Genomic DNA, 24,182 nt, shown 5'->3' on the forward strand with positions numbered 1-24,182 from the left:
CACACATTACTCTTAACAATACAGAGGGTGAGCGCTGGGCCATTTTTTCCAGTCTAAATTTGGGAGACTACACAACTCCACCCCAGCAGCCCCCTCACTCATTGCACTATAGCGCGGTGACCACCCCCCTACTTCTAAATGTATGTAACAAATTTGATTTCTTCTCTGGAATATTTAAACCTTTAACATTTTTGGATATGTAACTTACGTGGGCCCCGACTGAGCTGCCTTTTTTTGTACCCAACCCCACTAGAGCAGATAAAGTTGTGCTGTGAAACAGCCATGCTGCAAAATATTTCAGTTTACGGTAATTATCACCTCTACACGAGTGGAATGATGGGTATATGAGGCAGTTATCTGTTGCATCTTAATTTAAATAAAAATGCTAATCTATGGAAAAGCCATGTCATTACTGCTAATGGCATATACTGTATATGCACTCTAATATATACAGCACAGAAACTCATTGCAGGTCATTCTTGTTTTTTTAATCTCTGTTGCGTGGGAAACTAATGAAATCTGAGGAGGAAAAAGCTGGAAATATATCTCGGCTCTGAAATCTACAGCAAGAAAAATATCCACAGCATCTGTGAGCAATATGGTTGTACTCACTACAGGCATAAATTAGTTGTCAAGGAAGAATTTGTTTAATCCTAAAAAAATAACGAATTACTACAATCCACATCAAAGAAGATAGTATCTTGTTCAACAAAACTTTAAAGCATAAATATTTGAGGGGCCACTAGCTAAACACTTCCAATTCATTTATAAAACTAAGCCTATGAAAGCATTTATTGAGTTAGTGGCACAAGGACGCAATTTAATAGTTTGGTAAATTAAGCATTATCAACATTATAAACAATTAGGCATCATTAAAGCTGAAACACTAACTATTCCTGCAGTGTTTCTAAGAAACATAAATATTTAGCTAAATTTCCACATATTTGGAATCATTTACAGACTTTTCCATCTGCAAATTTTCTGTGTAACTAAATGCACTGCCTTTTTTCAAATTTACTATAATAATGTACTGTTAGTAATGCGAAATTCCTGTAACAGAGGTCAGAATGATCACCCTTGAACCAGATGTGCTTTTCAGATTTTTTTTGTCACCTTAAAAACTAACTAAATCACAATTGACAGAATGTGACTGCAAGCAGCTGTAAAGATGGATCCATACCTTTGGGTAAACTCTGCCAATCAGCTTAGTGTTTTGTACCCAGCTTGAGTCCCGTACACACTGTAATATTATTATTATTATTATCCTTCATTTATATGGCGCCACAAGGGTTCCGCAGCACCCAGTTACAGAGTACACATAATCAAACAGGAAAACAGTAACTTACAGTTGAAGAAAATACAGGACAAATACAGGGTAAATGATTATAGGAACATCAGCCAAATGCTGCAACATAATTATCCAGTTGGTAGCAAACAGCGTGCTTTGGTGCAGGCGAAGACTGCTGAAGTAAGAAAGCATATGCACATGAGGTAAGTGGTCCCTGCTCATGAGAGCTTACATTCTAAAGACAAGGGGGAGACAGACAGGGGTGACACAGGAGGAGTAGATAGGGCGAGCAACAGAAGGTTAGAAGCACAGGTTGCTGGGTTTGGTGAAGAAGTGGGTCTTAAGAGCCCGTTTGAAGTTCTGTATAGAAGTGAAGAGTCTGAGGGGCAGAGGTAGAGAATTCCAGAGTAAGGGAGCAGCACGTGAAAAATCTTGGCGGTAGGAGTGGGAGGAGGTAATAAGTTGGCAGGAGAGCCGACGGGTGTTAGCCGAGCGAAGGGGAAGAGTGGAAGTGTAAATAGATATAAGGTCAGAGGTGTAAATGGGAGAGGAGTGGGTGACGGCTTTGTAAGCAAGTGTGAGAAGTTTGAATTGAATTCTGAAAGGGAAGCCAGTGAAGGGCTTGTAGAAGAGGGGAGGTGGAGGTAGTGCGTTTGGTGAGGAAGATGATCCGGGCTGCAGCATTGAGGATAGATTGGAGTGGAGACAGGCATTTGTCAGGGATACCAGTTAGGATGAGATTGCAGTAGTCCAGTCTGGATATGATCAGTGAGTGGATAATGGTCTTAGTGGCATCCTGGGTAAGAAAAGGTCTAATTCTGGAAATATTTTTGAGATGAAAATGGCAGGTTTGTGAGAGGTGCTGAATATGTGGTTTGAAGGAGAGAGAGGAGTCAAGGATTACTCCAAGACAGCGTACTTGGGAGCTAGAGGTAATAGTCCTGCCATCAATAGATAATGAAATTGTGGGACGCAAGGTTGTGCGGGAGGGTGGGAAGAGGATCATCTCAGTCTTGGACATGTTAAGTTTGAGAAAGCGCTGGGACATCCAGGAAGAGATAGCAGAGAGACAGTTGGAGAGATACGAGTGAGGAGAGCAGGGGAAAGGTCAGGGGATGTAAGGTAGATTTGAGTATCAACAGGATAGAGATGATATTGAAAGTCAAAAGAACTAATGAGCTCACCTACTGAGGATGAGAGAAAAAGAGAGGACCAAAAACAGAACCTTGTGGGACACCAACGGTTAGTGGAAGTGCGTGGGGAAGTGCGTGGAGGTAGTGTTATGAGAGGATACAGAGAAGGAACAATCAGAGAGGTAGGAGGACAGCCAGGAGAGAGCAGTATTATGCAGACCAAGGGAGTGAAGAATTTGGAGGAGAGGATGGTCCACGGTGTCAAATGCAGCAGACAGGTCAAGAAGAATAAGCAGAGAGTAATGGCCCTTAGATTTGCAGTATGAAGATCATTGCAGACTTTTGTGAGGACAGTTTCAGTGGATTGGAGAGAACGGAAGCCAGATTAGAATGGGTCAAGCAGAGGGTGGGAGGAAAGAAAGTCAGTGAGGCGGTTGTAGACAATACGCTCAAGGAGTTTGGAGGTAAAAGGGAGGAGAGAGATGGGTCAGTAGTTGGAGAGGGTGTTAGGATCAAGGGTAGATTTTTTAAGAATAGGGGAGACAATAGCATGCTTGAAGGCAGAGGGGACAGTACCTGATGAGAGGGTGAGAGATTGAGAAGGTGGGCAAGATGGGAACAGGCAGAAGGAAAGGAGTGGGAGGGGGAGGAATGGATGAGGACCATAACTTTCTCACCAGATACATGGGAGAAAGATGATAGAGTTGGTGAGAGGGAAGGGTGGTAAGGGATAGGAGGTGGCTGGTTGCTGGCGATCTGGTGGGATAAAATGTCTTGACGTATGAGTCAATCTTGAATGTGAAATAAGTGGCAAAGTCAAGAGCAGACAGTGAGGAAGGGAGAGGTGGTGGTGGGCAGAGGAGGGAGTTGACAGTGGCAAAGAGGCGTCGGGGGTTGGAAGACTGGGAGGAGATGAGAATTTTGAAGTAAGATTCTTTAGCGAGGGAAAGGGCAGCACCAAAGAATGAAAGCATAAGTTTAAAGTGGAAGTCTGCCTTAGAGCCTGATTTCCTCCATTGACAGTGCGTGAGCATTTTTAAAGATATCTGGTGCATTTGGAATGCCATGGTTGAGGTGTTGATTTGCGAGGGTGAATTGTGGTTGGTGGGGCGACAGTGTCAAGTGCAGAGGTAAGGGATGAATTGTGTGAAGAAGTGGCTTGTACAGGGCATGAGAGAGAGAAAATAGGAGAGAGAAGTGAGTCAAATAGGGAGGACAATGATGAGGTGTCAATAGCCTCAATGTTACGTTTGGTGATGGTAGTCTTAGGAGGTAGAGATGGGTAAGCAGAGAGAGATAAGGTAAAGGAGAGCAGGTGGTAGTCAGAGAGGGGGAAAAGGGAGTTGGAGAAATCAGAAATATCACAACGATGAGTGAAAACCAGTGAAGATGTGAGATTAGGTTTAGAGGCAGGTGATTTTGAGGGGTTATTATACAGGGGGAGCAGCCTGTGGGGTCCTGTTAATATACAGGGAAGCAGCCTGTGATGTCCTGTTATTATACAGGGGAAGCAGCCTGTGGGGTCCTGTTATTATACAGGGAAGCAGCCTGTGATGTCCTGTTACTATACAGAAGGAGCAGCCTGTGGGATCATGTTGGTATTATTATTATACAGGGGAGCAGTCTGGGGGTGCATATATAATAATGTAATAGGGTGGCGGGGGAGGGGAGTGTAGGCCTGCTACAAATGGGGGGGGCGCAAAGCATGCCCTTGCTCTGGGCACTGTGGCACCTATCTACACCACTGACATACCCTCATAAGGACTCTGTCAGAGTGATACTCCGTAGGTCCACCTGTTGATTATTATCCAGGATTTACATACTTCAATAAAAAGACACATTCTTAGAGCGATATTTGTACAGCCTTTCATTCACACATCGCATTACACTGTTCTCCATTACTTTTATTAATCCCACACATTACTCTTAACAATACAGCTGGGCCATTTTTCCAGTCTAAATTTCTTCTTTGATGTGGATCTTCTTCCCTGGTCTGGGTGTGTGGCAGGAATTGATGGGCCTGCAGGAATGCCACCGCCTCCTCCTCTGTCTGCGGCAGACTAAAAAAGAGTCAGGTTCTCCATCGCCATAGTCAGGTTCGCCACTGCCATCATACACCTCCGTGTCTCACACAATCCTACTACTGACTGCTACCTGCATACCACTTTGACTGACTACGTTACGCTGTCCACGCGGTACTAAACACAGACTGTGCGGGGAGAGGCGTGGCCACGGCGAGGCGGGAGTGAGGTAGCGAAGGGAGAGAGCTCCTTGGACTTCCATCCTGTGAGGCATGTAAGGTCGCTGAGCCGGTGACTTCCCCGCCCCCTGAGCTCCGGAGTGTGTGATTACATACCCGACCGAGTGCTGGGCTGCTGCGGCTGAGGAGGCGCTGCGGGACGGAGAGGAAAAGAGGACAGCGTGTGCCAGCGTGACGCGGCGGTGACGCGGCAGTCGGGGGAGAGTGACGCGGCGAGTCAGCGCCGTCCCACCCGGCAAGCCAGACACGAGGAGGGAGAGGAAGATTGTGTGGTCTCCCTTGCAGCCCCGCTAACTCCCCAGGGCACCCGACTATACAGGCGCAACAGCAGGAGAGGGAGTGTGAGCTCGCGCTCTCACCCCGTCGAGCGGGCTATTAAAAAAAAAAAAGGGAGAAAGGTGAAAAGCACACACTGCCGGCATCCCTCCAATAGCCGTGCCAGCCCCCCAGTATACCCTGACTGGGCAGTGAAAGTGGAAAGGAGTGAGAGGGGCTTCCCATTACCCCACACAACTAACTGAGAAAAGGGTGAACTGCTGGCATACCTACCCTGGCGATTGAAACTGAGTGCCTTTCCTGTGGAGAGACTGCCTGCCATGAGGAGAGCTTGAAAGACACACCAGGAAGAGGTAAAGGCAAAAAACATTATTTATTATACAAGTGCTGAGATATTCTGCCAGTTCGTGGGATATAATCTGCCTTCTAGCCTCTAAGAAACGCTTATAAGCCCTGCTATTGTGACTGTATATTGGTGTGCAGGCAGAAGACGTAGGAGAAGTTCTGCTAGTTTGTGGGATATAAATTGCCTGCTAGCCTCTAACAAACGTGTATAAAGACCTGCTGTGGTGACTGTATAATGGTGTGCAGGCAGAAGACGTAGGAGAAGTTCTGCTAGTTTGTGGGATATAAATTGCCTGCTAGCCTCTAACAAACGTGTATAAAGACCTGCTGTGGTGACTGTATATTGGTGTGCAGGCAGAAGACGTAGGAGAAGTTCTGCTAGTTTGTGGGATATAAATTGCCTGCTAGCCTCTAATAAACGTGTATAAAGACCTGCTGTGGTGACTGTATAATGGTGTGCAGGCAGAAGACGTAGAAGAAGTAGACCCCTAAACTCTTGTGTTGGAATCCCCCCTCCTCCCTGGCCTTTGTCTCGGATTTTTTTTTTTTTTTTTTTTTCTCCTGCCCTCCCGGGACATTTTCTTTTTTCCCATAGAAGGAAAGTGCATAATCATGGGAAAAACTGGAAATGCAGCCGCAGCTGCCGCAGCAGCCCGGTTAGAAAGATATGCCCGGTTGCAAACAAATAGCAGTGCGCAATCCCCAGCCGCAACACCCCAGAATACCCCTACAAAGGGGAAAAGCCCTCAGGGATCTCAGGGCCCTCCCGAGATTACGCTACAACAACTACTGGAGGCCATTAATGGTAGTGAGCAGCGCTTAACAGAGAAAATGGGGGATATCCAATCAGATATAAGTTCTATGAAACAAGACATAAAGGAGGTCAAAGACCAGATAAAAGAGGCTGAAATGCGGGTCTCCAACCTAGAAGACAGCAATAACATCTTGGTGTCTAAAGTCAATGTTCTGTCAGACCAGGTGCGGGACATTAAACATAAAATGTCTGACATGGAGGGTAGACTGCGGAGGAACAATGTGAGGCTGGTCGGGCTTCCTGAGCGAGAGGAGGGGGCAGATGCAATTTCATTTATGGAAGAGTGGTTAAAGGGGAAGCTTGGCAGTGATTCCTTTTCAAAGGTTTTTATGATCGAAAGAGCCCATAGGGTCCCCTTCAGGCCTTTACCCCCGGGAGCCCCGCCACGAACTGTCATTATGAAATTTCTAAACTCACAGGATCGGGACACAGTACTCCGCCTAGCAAGGCTGAAAGGCCCGTTAGAACATAACGGGGCAAGAATTTCAATCTTCCCGGATTTTGCTGTAGAAATACAGAAAGACAGGGCGAAATTCATCGAGGTCAAAAAAAGACTTCGGGAAAAGGGGGTTAAATACTCAATGGTCTTTCCGGCAAAATTAAGAATAATGGCTGAGGGGGAAACCTTTTTCTTCCAGACCGCTAATGAAGCCGCGGCCTGGATAGATAAATGGGTACCGGGGGCGCATCAGTTGGCGACCAGCAATGCATAAGCAATATTAAAATGCATTAAAATGGGTCCAGGGGGCTCACCGCCTTATGGTGAGCCAAAGAAAGTAGGAGCCTCAAGGGATGGGATTTTCTTTTTGTAAGGGATCAAGTATGCCGTGGGGGGTTTGGTATACAGGGTGGGGGGTGGGGGGGAGGAAGAGGGGAAGGGAAGTTGTATGTGTAGATGTTGTATGTACTTGCCCAGGACTGCCCAATAACCTTTGCTGGACTACCGTGCCGATTAATCGGATGAAAGTGGGTCACCCCAATAGGCTGGTCCCTCTTACCACTTTGGAATGTGTTCATTGGTACGCCCTATAATACTGGTTGGTCTCTCTGTCCCTCGTGGGCCGTGGAGGCACGCAGTTGATAGTCAACTGGTTGATAAAGCTCTTATTTTGGAGTTTAATAACTGCGAGACCTGCACGGGCCCAGTTGGGTCAGGAGCCCTATGGGGTCTTAAATACCTACTGTTGTAGTTGTTATTTCGAATGTACTGTTTTTTCCTATAGGGATTATGATTTTTGTTATATATGTTTTTTATGCGTCTGCTATGCCTACCCTTGGTTTTGACGTCGTGATGATTCTAGGCCTAAGGGAGGTAGAGGAGCTCGCCATATCCCGCGATCTGGTGGATAATCTGTCTGGGAGGAGGAGGAATAGAGGGAAGCAGGGTCTGCCCTGGTTTAAGGGGTATCTCTTACTAAGAGGGGGAACCATAAAGGTACAGGAGATAGAAGGTAACCTAGAATGGTAGTAATTGTATCGTGGAATATTAGGGGCATAAATAACAAAATTAAAAGATCGTTGGTTATGAAACAAATTAAGCAATACAATGCCGACGTAACATGCTTGATGGAAACCCACCTAGCAGGTAGTACAATAAGATCTTTGAACAGGCCATGGGTGGGCTGGACATATCATGCCCCGTTCACTACGTCATCTAGGGGGGTATCAGTATTGGTTAAGAAAACTCTTCCTTTTGTGTGTAACCGGAATTGGATAGACCCCCTGGGGCGATATATTTTCCTAGATTGTGTAATAAATGCGAAACCACTGCTCCTGCTGGCGGTCTATATTCCACCACCATTTACCTATGAAGTTCTGAAAAAAGCACTGGAATTTATGATGACTGCACCAGATGTCCCAGTCATTTGCACGGGTGACTTTAATAACATACTGGATATCCAACGTGATAGGTGGAGTAGATCGCCAGCAGGGGGTGGTAGAAGCAATAGAGGATTTGACACTTTTGTTAAAAGTATGGGTCTGGTTGACTCATGGAGAGAGAGAAATCCAGACACTGTACAGTTTTCCTGCTTTTCTGCCTCCTTCCAGGCTTTCTCAAGAATAGACCTAATGTTGTTATCTACCAGATTGATGCCCAGTGTAGTAAAAACAGAATATAAAAATAGAGGAATATCAGATCACTCCCCAGTTATGCTGGAATTGAGGGAACATAGGGGCAGAGAGAACTCTTTTTGGAAGTTCGACGCAAGGTGGTTGAGTAAACTTGGGGATGATGAAAAGAGAAAGGAGGAATGGCTGGAATACTGGGAGATAAACAAGGGCACAGCGTCAGCTGGGATGGTCTGGGATAGCTTTAAGGCGTTCATGAGGGGTGGCTTAAAAAAAGACATTAGTGAGCTAAAAAGGGTTAGCAGAGCTAGGATCCTGGAGCTAGAGGAGAAATGCGAAGAGCGGGAAAAACAGTATATAGCAGTGGGAGATGATGCGTCAAAGGTGGAATGGTTAGAGGCACAGGAGAGATGGCTTAATTCCCTAAAGGAGGAGAATTCTAGTTTGATGCTTCATAGCTCCCAGATTAAGTATGCGACCTCAGACAGAACTGGAAGATTCCTGGCAAATTTAGCCCAGGTAGATAGCCCCCCAAGTACCATTATAAAAATTAAGGATACGGTTGGCAGGGTCCTACATGAAAACATGGAAATAGTGAACACCTTCAGGGATTATTTTAAGGGAATTTATGAGTCCAGATCAAAACACAGTCAGAGTGAAACCAGAGAGCTACTGAGAAGAATAGATATTCCTACTTTACCGCAGGATGCAATGGATGAGCTAGAAGAACCACTCAACCTGCAAGAACTAAAACTGGCAATTGGCTCCCTTCCAGCTGGGAAATCCCCTGGCATAGACGGCATTCCAGCCGAAATTTATAAACGATATTCAGAAATATTGGCTCCTATATTATTGGAGACATTTAATGCAAGTTATAATAACGATAGGTTCCCTGACTCAATGTCCGAAGCGAAAATAATTGTTTTGTTGAAAGCAGAAAAAGACCCGTTGCTTTTGGAGTCATATAGACCAATCTCGCTCATTGTCACAGAAGCAAAAATTGTTGCCAAGGTTCTGGCAGCAAGACTAAACAAACACATTTGCAAAGTGGTTCACACCGACCAAACCGGTTTCATGCCAGGTAAATCAACATCAATTAACCTGCGTAAATTGTGCACTCATTTGCAAATGTCACATGCGACGGATTCCCTCCCAGTGGTGATGTCACTCGACGCGGTCAAAGCGTTTGACGCTATCGAGTGGCAGTACCTATGGGAGGTAATGCGCGTAATGGGGATTGGCCCAAGGTTTATAAAATGGGTACAGATGCTCTATGCAGCTCCAAGAGCTAGAATGGCTATAAATGGGCACGTGTCAAATTCATTTGTACTTCATAGGGGGACGAGACAAGGATGCCCTTTATCTCCATCCCTGTTTGCACTGGCTATTGAGCCACTGGCTTGTATGTTACGAGGACACCCAGACATAGTGTGATTTAAGACGGGTCTTAAAATAGATACAGTGGCACTATACGCAGATGATTTACTATTATTTCTGGCCAACGGTGAGAGGGCAGGCCCAATAGTAATGGAGGAGATCAGGAGATTTGGGGATCACTCTGGGTTTAGAGTGAACTGGAACAAATCCAGCGTCTTGGCGGTGAGACCGGGGGATTCCGGAACCCCATTAGTCGATACGCCACTTAGGTGGGTGCAATCATTTAAGTATCTGGGGATATGGATATCCCGTGACCCCGCCGAGTTTAAGACGCTGAATCTGGATCCATTAATATCCTACCTAAACAAAAAAATTAAAATATGGCAGAAACTACCATTAACCAGTACAGGCAGAGTAAATATGATAAAAATGATTGTGCTCCCCAAGTTTTTGTATGTATTGCAACAGGCCCCACAATATGTGCCAGACACCTTCTTCAGAACGATAAATAGTATGCTCTCTACTTTTATTTGGAATAATGCGCGCCCTAAGATTTGTTTACAGACATTGATGAGAGAAAGGGACGAGGGGGGACTGGCGCTGCCGAATTTTAAACTATATTATATGGCAAGTCAATTGACACAGCTTACAGATTGGTTGGGCCCTAATTGTGTGAATGAGGGGGCACGGGCGTTGGTAGCACAGAGTGAGAGAGGGACCTCACCTTTGCATAAATTATTAAAGGGGCGGGTGAAGAAGGGGGATGCGCCAGTAGTGATACAGGCAGTGAAAGTATGGAGAGAAACAAATAAGTTGATGAAAGTTACTGAAGTTGACTTAGAACATCCCTTAAATGACCCTCAGGGAATGAAAGAATTAAGGTACCTGCAAATTCCGAGGGTATGGGAACATTATGGGGTAACCATGCTGAGTCAGCTCTATGAGGGGGGAATATTTAAACTATTTGGGCAATTACAGGAGGAGTTTGCAGTGCCTACAACGCACTTCTATAGATATCTTCAACTAAGAAGTGCGTTGGAGTCCCAGTTCCTGGGAAATGCCCCAGAGTTCGGGATATCCCCTATCAAAAAACTGCTTAAATCGGTAAACAAATCAAAATTGACGTCAAGGACATATAAGCAACTAATGCTGACGGATGAGGGAGACCTGGGCCCCCTGAGAGAGAAATGGGAGAATGATATAGGCCCGATTACAAGGGATGAATGGGCTAAAGCACTTTCTTCAATAATGAAAATGACAAATTCAACCAGAGTACAACAGGTACAATTATTTGTGATACACAGGGCATATCTAACAATGACAAGACTGAGGAAGTTTGGGGGAAGGGCCTCGGATAAGTGCCCGAAATGTCAAAGAGCGGAGGGCTCATTCTACCACCTGATCTGGGAGTGCCCAGTAGTGCAGGATTTCTGGGAAAAGATAAAACAAGCTTTAGTCGATTTGGGGGTCAATGGTGAGAGTTTGACGCCCAGAGGCTGTTTATTGAGCATGATGGGGGAAGAGAATATAGCAAGGGAGGATCATTCCCTTATTAGTAATCTGTGTGCCTTGGCCAAGGTTACGATTGCCAGGACTTGGCTGGCAGACAAGGGCCCTGAATTTGAAGGTTGGAAAAGGCTGGTCGAATACACAGTTATACACGAAAAATATATACACACCCACAGGAATACGATAAATAAATTTAATAAAGAATGGAATAAATGGATAAATAATAATATAATTTATAATAATAGCATCACATAAATAGGCAAAGGAAGACCTATATAGAGTGTACAGTAATAGATGAAAAAGCACTTACACATATACACAAGTAAGGTTTAAGGGGGGGGGGGGGCGGGGGAAAAAAAAAAAAAAAATTATTATATAAAGGGGAAGAAAGAGGTTTATGTATAGAGTGTTGTTTAGGAGCAATGTATATATATATATTAAGTTAGAAATAAACTACATTAAGATGCACTGGGTGATTACCATATCCAGCCAAACCTAGAACCAGGGTCATAACAGGCGGAATACTCTAATACAAGGCCAAAGCTAGTAAAAAAACGATACGAAACTTTAGTTGAAGTAGGTGCAGGAGGAGGAAAGCTAGACATCGGAACCCATTTAGTTAAAAGAGATGCAGGGGTAGTAGGGCCTAAAAGGTACTGGGGGAGGTAATAGATAGCTGCTAGAGGGGTACGGGAACAGAAGAAGGGGAGGGTGGGGAATGGGCAAGGTGTATGTATTGTTAAGTAAGTGAATTGTTATATATGTATATGAAATGTCTTATGTATATGTAATGAGAAAATGTTTATGTATTGTCATTTTTAAATGCATGAGAAATTGAATAAAAAGGATTAAAAAAAAAAAAAAAACACAGACTGTGCGTGCGAAGTCAGGGAGTGTGAATTTAGACGCTAAAGCGTCTAAAATGTTAGCGTCTACATTGGGGACACCCCCTCTTGATAGCGGTGTGTCGGGGTGTCTACTTTGGAAGCCCCGTTTGTGTGTCTGGGTGTCGCTACATTACATTACATTATAGCTACAGTGGCACGTGCTACGCTAGATTACATTACATTACATTATAGCTAGAGTGGCACGCGCAGCGTCTGGCAAGCTGCCAAGTTTTGTTAGACAGACTGTGCACGTGGCGGCGCCGTGAAACTACACAAGTACCGAAAGTTCAATCACCCCTTAAAAGTCTAGAGTCTATCACAGAGATCCCAAAGGGTCAGTTCCTGCTTTGGACTATAAACTTGTACTGAATATTTGTAATCCACTGGGTTATGGTCATACGTAGTGAGATATTAAATGTCTTTCCTGCAGCAGTCTTTTGTTCAAGAGGATCCAACTTTAAGAGATTTAAAAAAAAACAATGCAGTAGCATATTGGTTAACTCAGCTGCCTATTCTATAAGCTGTAATCACATGGGACAATGATACTTTCATCCCTTGCCACTGAGCAATTCTTGAGTTATTCAATACAGTCTATAAACATGACAGTCTTTCTTGGTGTGGCTGGTTAGATTTGGGAGGGTTACTTGAAGATGAATTCTGTTTGCCTAGCTTCTTAAAGTGTCCATTTACACAAACTTACATGAGATTCCAGTAAAATCTGCTGTTCCAATAGCTCCCCACTGTTCTCTGCTCTCCTCATGCTCAGCAACTTCCTGGTTTCTTTCTCTGTCCTGCAACTTTATTTAACAAAATGCAAAAAGCACAGTACCTGGAGGGGTATTTACCTTTTAACAGAGTCCAGTCTCATTCAAATAGGCAATTTAATGTATGCATACATATATCACATTCTTCCCTTCTAAAATTTTGCATGTCCTCATGCAACTTTGCATGTCTCTCACTTATATCAATACAAAATGTACACAATCAGATTTAAATACGGTATTTCTGACAGATAATACAACACATATCTTCAACTGTAACTTTTACATTTTACGTCAAACATTACAATTATTCTCTGAATCGGAGGGGTTTGACCCCTCTGATACTCTGGACAGGTCTGCCGGACGTCTGTTCTACACCCTCTTTGTGAAGGAATGGGCCACGTTCCTCGGCCTCTCCTCTGCGGCAACTTCATACCATGCTGTTGGAGTACTCCCACAAGGCGTGGAAGTATGCTGGGTCTTGCAGAAGATGGTAGGTGACTTGTGGTATTGCGTTTTATTCTGTACGGTCTCGTACCCCATATTCCAGACTCATTCTGCTCCAGCAAAGCTCGATTTGGATTCTGTGTACCAACTTGAGAACTTGGTGGTCATCTCCATCTCTTCTTATCCCATACACCCCAGTGTCTCTAGCCGACAGATGGACAATCACGTAGGGTACAGATTCCCAGAAGGGATCTAACTCGTTACTCCATTGGTCATCCATCATTCAAACTCAGTCTCCCACTCGGAACTATGCAGCATTCACGTCCTGGTCATAACTTGTCCTGGCTTCCTTTAACCGGTACACCACCATGGCCAGTCACGTTGGCTGCCTTAGCACCCTTCTCTCCTTCTACCACATCAAATTCCACTGTCTCGCCATCTCCAACACTGTGCAGATACTTCTGGGGGTTGTTTCTCTTTATGGCTGTCTGATGGACAAAGACATCATCTTTTGTGTCATTCCTGCTGATGAAGCCATACCTCTTCTGGACATTAAACCACTTGACGGTTCCTTGTACCTGCATAGCCAGCACTCTCTTCCCCTCCTGGCTTCTCCGGTCATAGATGGTGTATTGCATGATTCGTCTCACAGTCTGAGGTCAATTGAACAGTTCTTGTGTCAGTGTCGAGATTAGTTCTTCAGGGCAATTTCATAGGACGTTCATTCCAATTATTACGGGCAGTAGGCATTTATCTTCGAAGGTCGTAATCAGACACCCTTGTTTGGGCAGTTGAGCATGTCCTATTTTGATCCCGGCCTCCCAATATCCACAGCAGTCAATATTCTGCCCGTTACTGGCTAACAGGTTCAGCCCCGCTGGAGGAGGTGCCAGGATTTCTTCTTTTTTCCAGTGCTTAGCAAATTCAACCCATTGAACAGTGGTGACCTGGGATCCAGTATCTAACAAGGCTGGTATGGTGACTCCGTTGATTTCAATCTCGATCACAGGGCATTGCCAGACACACTTTGGTAGCCATTCTTGGGGTGAAGGACCTATTGCTGAAGGTTCTCCCGATGGTTGGTCCTGGACCTCAGGAGTTCTTCGTTTAAATGTTTGGGTTGTCTACAGTCTCTCTCAAGGTGCCTGCTTTTCTGGCATCGCCTGCATATCGGCCTTCCCTGTTCGTCAAACCGATCCGATTGGAGGCGACGAGAGTTCCACGGAATATTCCTCCTGTCATTGCTCTACCGGGGTTCTCTTTCCATCCTCCACGATCTCTGTTGGGAAGGTGTTTCTTTCAGGGTTCTCAGTTCTCTGCAGAGGTCGGTCATCCCTTGGGTCAAGTCAGTGATCTGTTCTTTCATTTCTGCAATCAGGTCCTTTGTAGCGGTGGTTTGGGATTGCTGCCAAACAGCTACTTCAGAATTCATAGCCACCTTCCCTTTTCTAGGCTTGTCCCCAAAAACCTTGACCGCCACTTCTTTAAACTTGGCAAAGCCGATGGGTGCTTCCTGTCGGTGTAGCATCTTCAGTTGACCCTTTGTGTTTTCATCATATATCCCATCCAGGAACTGGTTCGTAAGCATTTGATTCTCTTCTATCGCTTTGGTAGGGGCGCACTCCTTGATGGCTTGTAGTGCCTCTTGCAATTCGACAACGAATTCTCATAACGTCTCATGCGGTTGTTGCTTCTGAGTGCAAAATTGCGTCTTCAGTTCCAATAGCGTCTTAGCATTGAAGATTGTTGCCAATTTGTTCAATATCGCTGTTCAATATCCTTTCTGATCTGCCGGCCACGACTTTACTTCCCTCTTGGCGAACCCTTTCAACTGCGCCATTAGAATTTCAACCTTCTGCATTTCGTTCAGTCCGTGTACATTAAACAGGATCTCCATCTGATCCCTGAAGTTGCGGAATCCGCTGGATTCTGACGATCTGTTCTCTCCAGCATAGGTGAGGAGCCACTGTGCTCCAAAGTAGTATGGCATGTTAATCATCGCTGGTATCTGTGCAGTGGAGCTACCTCCTCCGGGTGCATCTCTTTTGTCCATTCCCTGTATGGCTTGCGGGTTTCCTTGAGCTTCCTCTTGCGACATCTTGAATGATGCTGGGTTGGTTTTTCTCTGCTTTTAGTGTACATATCCTGTTCTTCAGATGCCAAATGTGATAACCACAGGTGTATGTTAGTTGTGCTCTCTTACCGGTGTTGCCATTTGGAGGGTGCTGCTTCTTCTTCTTGAGGAACAATTGAAGGCGGGAAACTGGATATTGCTCAAAAGGGTTAACACTTTATTTACACCATGCTAAACAACCAATTGTTTAAATATCAGTAATTAATACACAATGACAGTTGAATAATGTACCACATCCGCTATCTAACTACGATCACAGGGATCGCTACGTCCCCTTTTCTTCTAAAACACGGGTTAAACCAATAATCAATGCTGTTCACTTCTTGCTACTGTTAACTGCACTAATCCCAATCGAATATAACCTTGGGCATCATATTCACATAAATCAAAACGGATTCAGTACTGAATCCCGGCGGTCGGGATCCCGGCGTTCAGAATCCCGATGCCGGAATCCCGACAGCCGAAATGCCGACAAGGGGGGGGCGTGGATCGCTGCGCTCGCCACGCAGTGGGCCCGGTGCCTCGCTACGCTCGGCACACTAATTTATTCTCCCTCCAGGGGTGTCGTGGACACCCACGGAGAGAGAATGTGTCGGGATTTCGGCGGTCGGGATTCCGGCGTCGGGGTTCTGAACGCCGGGATCCCAACCGCCAGGATTTTAACTGCATCCCATCAAAACAACACAGATAATTATTATTGCATAGACAAAGATAACCAGAAAAATGTCATTGCATGCATAAGAATAAACAGATAATTATTATTGCACAATAATACATATTTAAAGTGCACTGGTTGTACCTGGATGATATCACTGTTAGTCCTTATAAAATCCTTGGAGAGGAATGTTCAAGCACCCCGTAAAAGTCTTGAGTCTATCACAGAGATCCCAAAGGGTCAGTTACTGCTTTGGACTATAAACTTGTACTGAATATTTGTAATCCACTGGGTTATGGTCATACGTAGTGAGATATTAAATGTCTTTCCTGCAGCAGTCTTTTGTTCAAGAGGATCCAACTTTAAGAGAGTAAAAACAAACCAATGCAGTAGGATATTGGATGCCTTGATAAAGCCTCTTGGTGAAACGGTCGTTGGCTCATTAAAAGACCGCTGCTAGTGTGCTATTATATTTATGCTTAACAAATGTATCAGTACAGCGTAGAATCAATATGTGTTAATTTTAGGGACAGATGAGAACGGGCAAATAGTGCAGGGAGTACCCGGCAATTGAAGCTGGCTCATAGCCTGCACCAGCCCACTATCACAGTGAGTTAGAAAGGTTCATTTCAGCAAATTGAAAGCACGAGCATATTTAGGCAACAAGCCGGCTCGTGAACTATCAAAGCCCGCATCATAATATTACCAGCTGGAGACAAACAGCCTAAGCGAGTGTACCGCAGTTACAAAGTCTGCAGAGAGCCGCTAAATATCTAGTTACCGGTTAAGCGACTGATAAGCGTGAGCATACACAGGCAATATAGCCAGCTCACAGTCAGCCAGCACCAGTAACAGGCTGGTTACATGAAAGTTCGTTCAGATAATCGACTAACAGTAAAATATACATAAAACACAAAGCGCTTATTTAAGCAATCTAATGACAATTTGCTGAGGATTACTGACACGCACTGAATAAAATGAACTGTCTAATAAAAGAATAATAAAAATCTACACCACTGTTCAGTATTTATACGGTACTAAAGTTTGCTCATCTGCCCTGATAACATATAAAGGGAATTTATAAGGTGTCAGAAAACATCAACACCTATATATACCCTATGAACAAAATATTGAATAAGCATCCACATTCTTTGGAATCTCAGTGAAATACCACACTGAAAAGAGCTGTAACTGTAAAAGATACTGTTAACACTTATAGCGATGCTAGCGAGTGTCTAGGAACTTTTAAGTCACTCAGTAGCAATTAAAGGCTAAACATAAAGCCAGCCTTTTATCTCTAGACAGATATACAGATATTCCAGATACATTTTTGGCATAGGGACAACTTAACCCTTACAAATTTAAGTATCATTAAGCAGCGGTCTTTATTTGTTTTAATCACTTTTTCTTCTATTTTCACTAATCTTATTTTTAAATATTTCACCAATTTTATGTAAAAACATTAAAAGTTAAATTTTATAACTCTGATTTTGACTTAAAGTGCACCCGCATATATACTTACTGTATTCTTTTTGGGTACTCTTTACCTAGAACGGCGCCCACGATTGAAATCGCGGGCATCGCGGGTAAAATCGCGGTAATCGCGGGCATCGCGGGTAAATCGCGGGTACATCAAAATCGGGTACCCGCGATTACCGCGATTTTCCCATAGGGAACAATGTTAAAAAGGCAGATTGACCGCGATTTTAGCGTTAAATGCCTCAATGCCCGCGATTTTTACATAGGAAACAATGTTAAATGGGCCACAGAGCCCTAATAGTCCCCCTGAAGTCTTAAATGGCCCCCACAATTTTTAACGCCACCCCACGATCAACGCGAACCCGAAGCGTGGCGAGCGCAGCGAGCCCGCGAGGGGCGGCGGTACGCGTCCTACGACCTTTTCATGCCCTACTATCCACGTCGGCGTGGAGTTGAGAATAGAACAGTGTGGCGAGCGCAGCGAGCCACCGAGCCCGAAGCGTGGCGAGCGCAGCGAGCCCCGCGAGGGGACGCGGATACCTTCACAGTTATACGCGTCCCCTCGCGGGCTTCACAGGTGTCCGCGTGGCCACGGACACCTGTGAAGCCCGCGAGGGGACGCGTTTACCTGTGAAGGTATCCGCGTCCCCTCGCGGGGCTCGCTGCGCTCGCCACGCTTCGGGCTCGGTGGCTCGCTGCGCTCGCCACACTATTCTATTCTCAACTCCACGCCGACGTGGATAGTAGGGCATGAAAAGGTCGGAGGACGCGTACCGCCGCCCCTCGCGGGCTCGCTGCGCTCGCCACGCTTCGGGTTGGCGTGGATGGTGTGGTGGCGTAAAAAATTTTGGGGGACATTTAAGGGTTAATGGGCTCTGTGGCCCATTTAACATTGATTTCTATGGCCAAATCGGGTGGATTGAGGCATTTAACACTAAAATCGGGTCCATTGCGGCTTTTAACATAGCTTCCTATGGGAAATCGGGAGCATCGCGTCGCGGGCATCGCGGGTACATTTATGGCCGGCCGCGACGCGACCGACGCGATTTTTCAGGTTTAACATGGTTTTCAATGGGAAAATCGCGGGCATCGCGTCGGTCGCGTCGCGGGCAGGCATAAATGTACCCGCGATGCCCGCGACGGGCGCCGTTCTAGGTAAAGAGTACCTCTTTTTGTGTAGTTAGGATATTGGATAACTCAGCTGCCACTGAGCAGTTCTGGAGTTATTCAATACAGTCTATCAACATGACAGTCTTTCTTGGTGTGGCTGGTAAGATTTGGGAGAGGGTCACTTGAAAATGAATTCTGTTTGCCTAGCTTCTTAAAGTGTCCATTTACACAAACTTACATGAGATATTGCAACGGAATCTGCTGCGCTATATAATAAACTGCAAATAAATAAATAAATGAGATCCCAGTAAAACCTGCTGTTCCAATAGCTCCTCACTGTTCTCTGCTCTCCTCTTGCTCAGCAACTTCCTGGTTTCTTTCTCTGTCCTGCAACTTTATTTAACAAAATGCAAAAAGCACAGTTTGGCTGGGATAGTCCATTCCCTCCATCCTGGAGAGTCCAGTCTCATTCAAATAGGCAATTTAATGTATGCATACATATATCACATTACTGCCAGGAGAAAAGGACCGAACCATTACACCAGTAACTTCGCTGAAACCTCAGTTTCCATTACTCTGAAGGGTCAGGAAATGCGGGCTGTCCCTGGAATCTACTCTGTGTACACTGCCAGCTCCTACACTTTGGCTTAAGGAACTTCTGAATAGCCCTATGGGTTGAAGCAAGTGAGATGCCAGAGCCACTATTCTTGCAAACGGGATTGCAGATGCAAAGCCATGGACTTTGTGACTAGCTGCACCATGCAACTTTGTCTTAAAATAAGCATATTTTTATGCCAGTAACATACCCTCCAACAGTACCAATTTAGCCGGTACAGTACCGTTTTTTTACGACCTGTCCCGGCTAAAACCCCCTGTACCGATAGTACTGTTTTTTTAGCTGCAGCTACAGGTAAGCAGCACATCATGATCACACTGGCCGTTACAAGTGCAGGACAGGCAGCGCCCGAGCATATGCAGAGTAGATTACTGTCACTGCCGGGAGGAGAAGAGACGCCAGAGGAGGGGAGAGAGCTGGCTGCGGCTGCCCCTCTCACACATCTCTCCATGCAGTCTCCGGACCGCCGGAGGGTATGAGCCACAGTGAGGGAGACTCCCTCTAAGCTCCTAACTGCAGCAGAGTCCTTTCTGGATGTTGTGGAGGCAGCAGCAGAAGATGGCAGCGCAACTTTTAGGGAGTTGCCTGGATCCTGCTCTGCATCTTATCAACATTCGGTGAGATACTCTCCAGCAAATAGATATACCTGATACTTACAGTACACACCCTTCAACTTGACCATTAAAAGTATAGGAAAGGAGGATTGGCCATGCCCCCTTCCCCAGTGTTTCACGCCCCCTTTCCAATTGTGTACCGAATTCTTCCTTTCAAATGTTGGAGGGTATGCAGTAAGACACAAACCTGTGGCGGAGGCTCAAAGTCATGCCATGTGTATAATGCTATATGGAGCAAACATGATAGTTATAGGCCACATCTATACTGTATGAGAAATCCATAAAAAAAGCACAAATAGCAATCAGACTTGTCCCATATCTGTCACAAATGTTTTTTAGTTGCATTCAAAGTACTGTAGTTTAGAAGGTTTGTTTCTTCCAGACAGTTATGCACTGGAAATGTCTGTCTGAAAAAGATGCAAGACCCTTATTTCCAGGGTACTTTAAGGCTAGAAGCAATATGCTAGCCTAACAAGATTTATGCAATGTGCAGCCAAGAAAGATTAGGTTGTCTTTCCTGTTATGTGCAATGAGATGTAAGAGAAGAAACACTATAGCAGATGCTGTCTTATTTTTTTCGGTTTGAACTGCAGTAATAAAACATCTTTATTTTTCCTAAAAATCTACATAATGTGAACTGGAAGCCTCTATATAACTTCCCATCCAGAGTGCCCAGCAAAGCTTCACTACATTTGAAAAGGAAAAATACTTATTACCGGTAATCTACAAACACGCCTCATTTCATATTTATAAGTAGCGTGTGGATCTTGGCATCAATATGACAGCACGTGCTATAAGTGAAATTGTATTGGCTGATCAGGGCATTCCTAGATTAATGCAGATTGGGTGTACCCATATCTCCCAACTGTACCCATTACAGCGGGACAGTCCTGCCAGAGGCACAACTCTGGGAGGCAATGGAGTCATCTGCCGCTGGGCTCCTGCTCCCAAGGGGGCACCTCTCTACCACTGCCAGTTTAAATCCATTAATTTAAAGCCATCAAAATCGCTTCTTTGGCTGAGTTCTAGAAATATATATGTGTTATCTATCTATCTATCGTGTGGGGGGCGCACCAATTTTCATCTTGCCTCCGGGCAACTGGGACGAACTTAAGCCACTGAGTCCTGCTATTTGGAAACTGTCCCGATGTCCCTTTCACTGGTGGCAATGTCCCACAGGTGGGTAGGGGGGGCAGATTGGGGAGCCCGAGATCGCTGAAGAGAAGCCATGTGCAAGTGCACAACATCGCTTCAGTGCAGAGACAGGGGTAGTGAAAGGAGCCTGGGACTGCCCAGTCGCTAAGGGAGCATTGGGCACGCCCCTGAAAATGGTAAAAACGGTGGTCGCAGTGCCAGGCCAGGCTCTTTACTTGAGGCTATGCCCATTCATCCATTAGCTCCACCCCATTTTCAGGATGTCTGTGCCTTTGGCACAGCAGGTCCTGATTCTTTGAATTTTAAAAAGTTGAGAGTTATGGGTGTACCAATGAGGATCAAATGTACACGTGCAAAAATCAGATTTGAAATATGATTTTCTAGGCTGCAATAGAGAAATAATAATTAGACAAAACTGGAGAGAGAAAGAAGACTCTGTTTTTGGGGCACTCTTATGATATGGTAATAATATAATAAAACTTAACTTTTATTGGGTATTATTTAAAATAGGGGGCTGTAACTCCCGGATAGGATAGCCGTTAACTTAAATCCGTCTCCTAGCTGGCAGTGAGCTTTTTAAAAATACGCTATGCTCTGGAGATGATTTGAAAAAACTATTTAGGAAAAAGTTTTTTCAGAAAAAATTCGGAATTGGTACTTTCATTGGACCAATTTGCGTTAAAGATGTGTTGCCTAGTGAGCCTTACGGCAAGGCTGGCCAGGGCTCGTTAGAGGCAAATTATAAAATTAAAAGGGGGTTAATTCCCTATAGATATAGAGACTGCTTGCACAGTGGGCGTGAGTCCTACCTGTACTATGGTGCGTAGTACCAATATTAACACCGCAATGGTTAATTTTGTGGGTGAAATTCCCTATTTTGGGTATTGCAGCATTTGGGTATTTGCACAGGTCAATGTCTATGATACACAGTTTGAGGACCAGTGCTGTCAGTGCAGGCCTTGCTGTTATAGACGCTAAATTATGCGCTGCGCCCAAGTTACTCAGTGATGTAGGCTAGATGTAGTAAATTGGCTGGTTACAGTCTCAGTAACCGTACCGCATATTATAGATTAAACATAGTAAAATGGCAATATCAGTAGCTGTGCCAAATACTGCTCTGAAGATGAGCTAAGACGTGTTGGTCACCGATAGTGCGCTCACAGTACAATTAGCACAGATAATAAACAAGAAACAGATTGGTATACACGTGATTATTCCCACTTCACCAGTTACACATCAATCTACTGATTGTACACAATGTTGCTCACCTGTTAGAGTTTGGATAGACACTATGTTGCTCTAATCGTTACAGAGTATAGGCAGCTGTGACTGAATGGAGTGAGCATATGTAAGTTAAGTGAATTACAATTTAATATCTGCTGAAGTAGCTGCACACCATATCTGTGCCTGCCCACAGAATTGTTAATGAGTCACGTTTCCAGTGCCCACCTTGCTGCTGAGAAAGCGTCAGCTGAAAATTTCAGCACTCAAATAAAGCTACACAGATGTCGTCTTATGCTCTATCTGAAATCATATACATTTCTTCCTGCCCACCGAAACACTGAGTATTGGTTCTAGGGGAGGCACAGTAAGATTCAGGTCACAGAAAAGATATGCTGATCGTTAATTAAAGAGTTTGGTACAAGTAATGCAGGTTGTTAAAACTATGTCAGCTGTGAAATTTTTAATCTGCACAGTTAGCAATCTGTGACACAAAGTAATCTTGTGCTTATCCCTGAGAAACTGTTAGATAGACCCTTTAGTCTGCAGTTGTGATTCCTACTTTTCCTGGAGTCATGCAAACGTGCATTGGACTCCAGGATGAGAAAATCCCAGTCTGCGCTGCGGGGTCAGGTAATGATAGTGTAGGTAGACACTTCTGCTGTCGACAGTGGGGTTGACAGTGTAACCCTGTTGCTAGGGTAGCCCCGCAGCGCAGACTGGGATTTTCTCATCCTGGAGTCCAATGCACGTTTGCATGACTCCAGGAAAAGTAGGAATCACAACTGCAGACTAAAGGGTCTATCTAACAGTTTCTCAGGGATAAGCACAAGATTACTTTGTGTCACAGATTGCTAACTGTGCAGATTAAAAATTCCACAGCTGACATAGTTTTAACAACCTGCATTACTTGTACCAAACTCTTTAATTAACGATCAGCATATCTTTTCTGTGACCTGAATCTTACTGTGCCTCCCCTAGAACCAATACTCAGTGTTTCGGTGGGCAGGAAGAAATGTATATGATTTCAGATAGAGCATAAGACGACATCTGTGTAGCTTTATTTGAGTGCTGAAATTTTCAGCTGACGCTTTCTCAGCAGCAAGGTGGGCACTGGAAACGTGACTCATTAACAATTCTGTGGGCAGGCACAGATATGGTGTGCAGCTACTTCAGCAGATATTAAATTGTAATTCACTTAACTTACATATGCTCACTCCATTCAGTCACAGCTGCCTATACTCTGTAACGATTAGAGCAACATAGTGTCTATCCAAACTCTAACAGGTGAGCAACATTGTGTACAATCAGTAGATTGATGTGTAACTGGTGAAGTGGGAATAATCACGTGTATACCAATCTGTTTCTTGTTTATTATCTGTGCTAATTGTACTGTGAGCGCACTATCGGTGACCAACACGTCTTAGCTCATCTTCAGAGCAGTATTTGGCACAGCTACTGATATTGCCATTTTACTATGTTTAATCTATAATATGCGGTACGGTTACTGAGACTGTAACCAGCCAATTTACTACATCTAGCCTACATCACTGAGTAACTTGGGCGCAGCGCATAATTTAGCGTCTATAACAGCAAGGCCTGCACTGACAGCACTGGTCCTCAAACTGTGTATCATAGACATTGACCTGTGCGAATACCCAAATGCTGCAATACCCAAAATAGGGAATTTCACCCACAAAATTAACCATTGCGGTGTTAATATTGGTACTACGCACCATAGTACAGGTAGGACTCACGCCCACTGTGCAAGCAGTCTCTATATCTATAGGGAATTAACCCCCTTTTAATTTTATAATTTGCCTCTAACGAGCCCTGGCCAGCCTTGCCGTAAGGCTCACTAGGCAACACATCTTTAACGCAAATTGGTCCAATGAAAGTACCAATTCCGAATTTTTTCTGAAAAAACTTTTTCCTAAATAGTTTTTTCAAATCATCTCCAGAGCATAGCGTATTTTTAAAAAGCTCACTGCCAGCTAGGAGACGGATTTAAGTTAACGGCTATCCTATCCG

Source organism: Crinia signifera, chromosome 3, assembly GCF_055691185.1.
Source record: "Crinia signifera chromosome 3, ASM5569118v1, whole genome shotgun sequence".
Taxonomy (NCBI): Eukaryota; Metazoa; Chordata; class Amphibia; order Anura; family Myobatrachidae; genus Crinia; species Crinia signifera.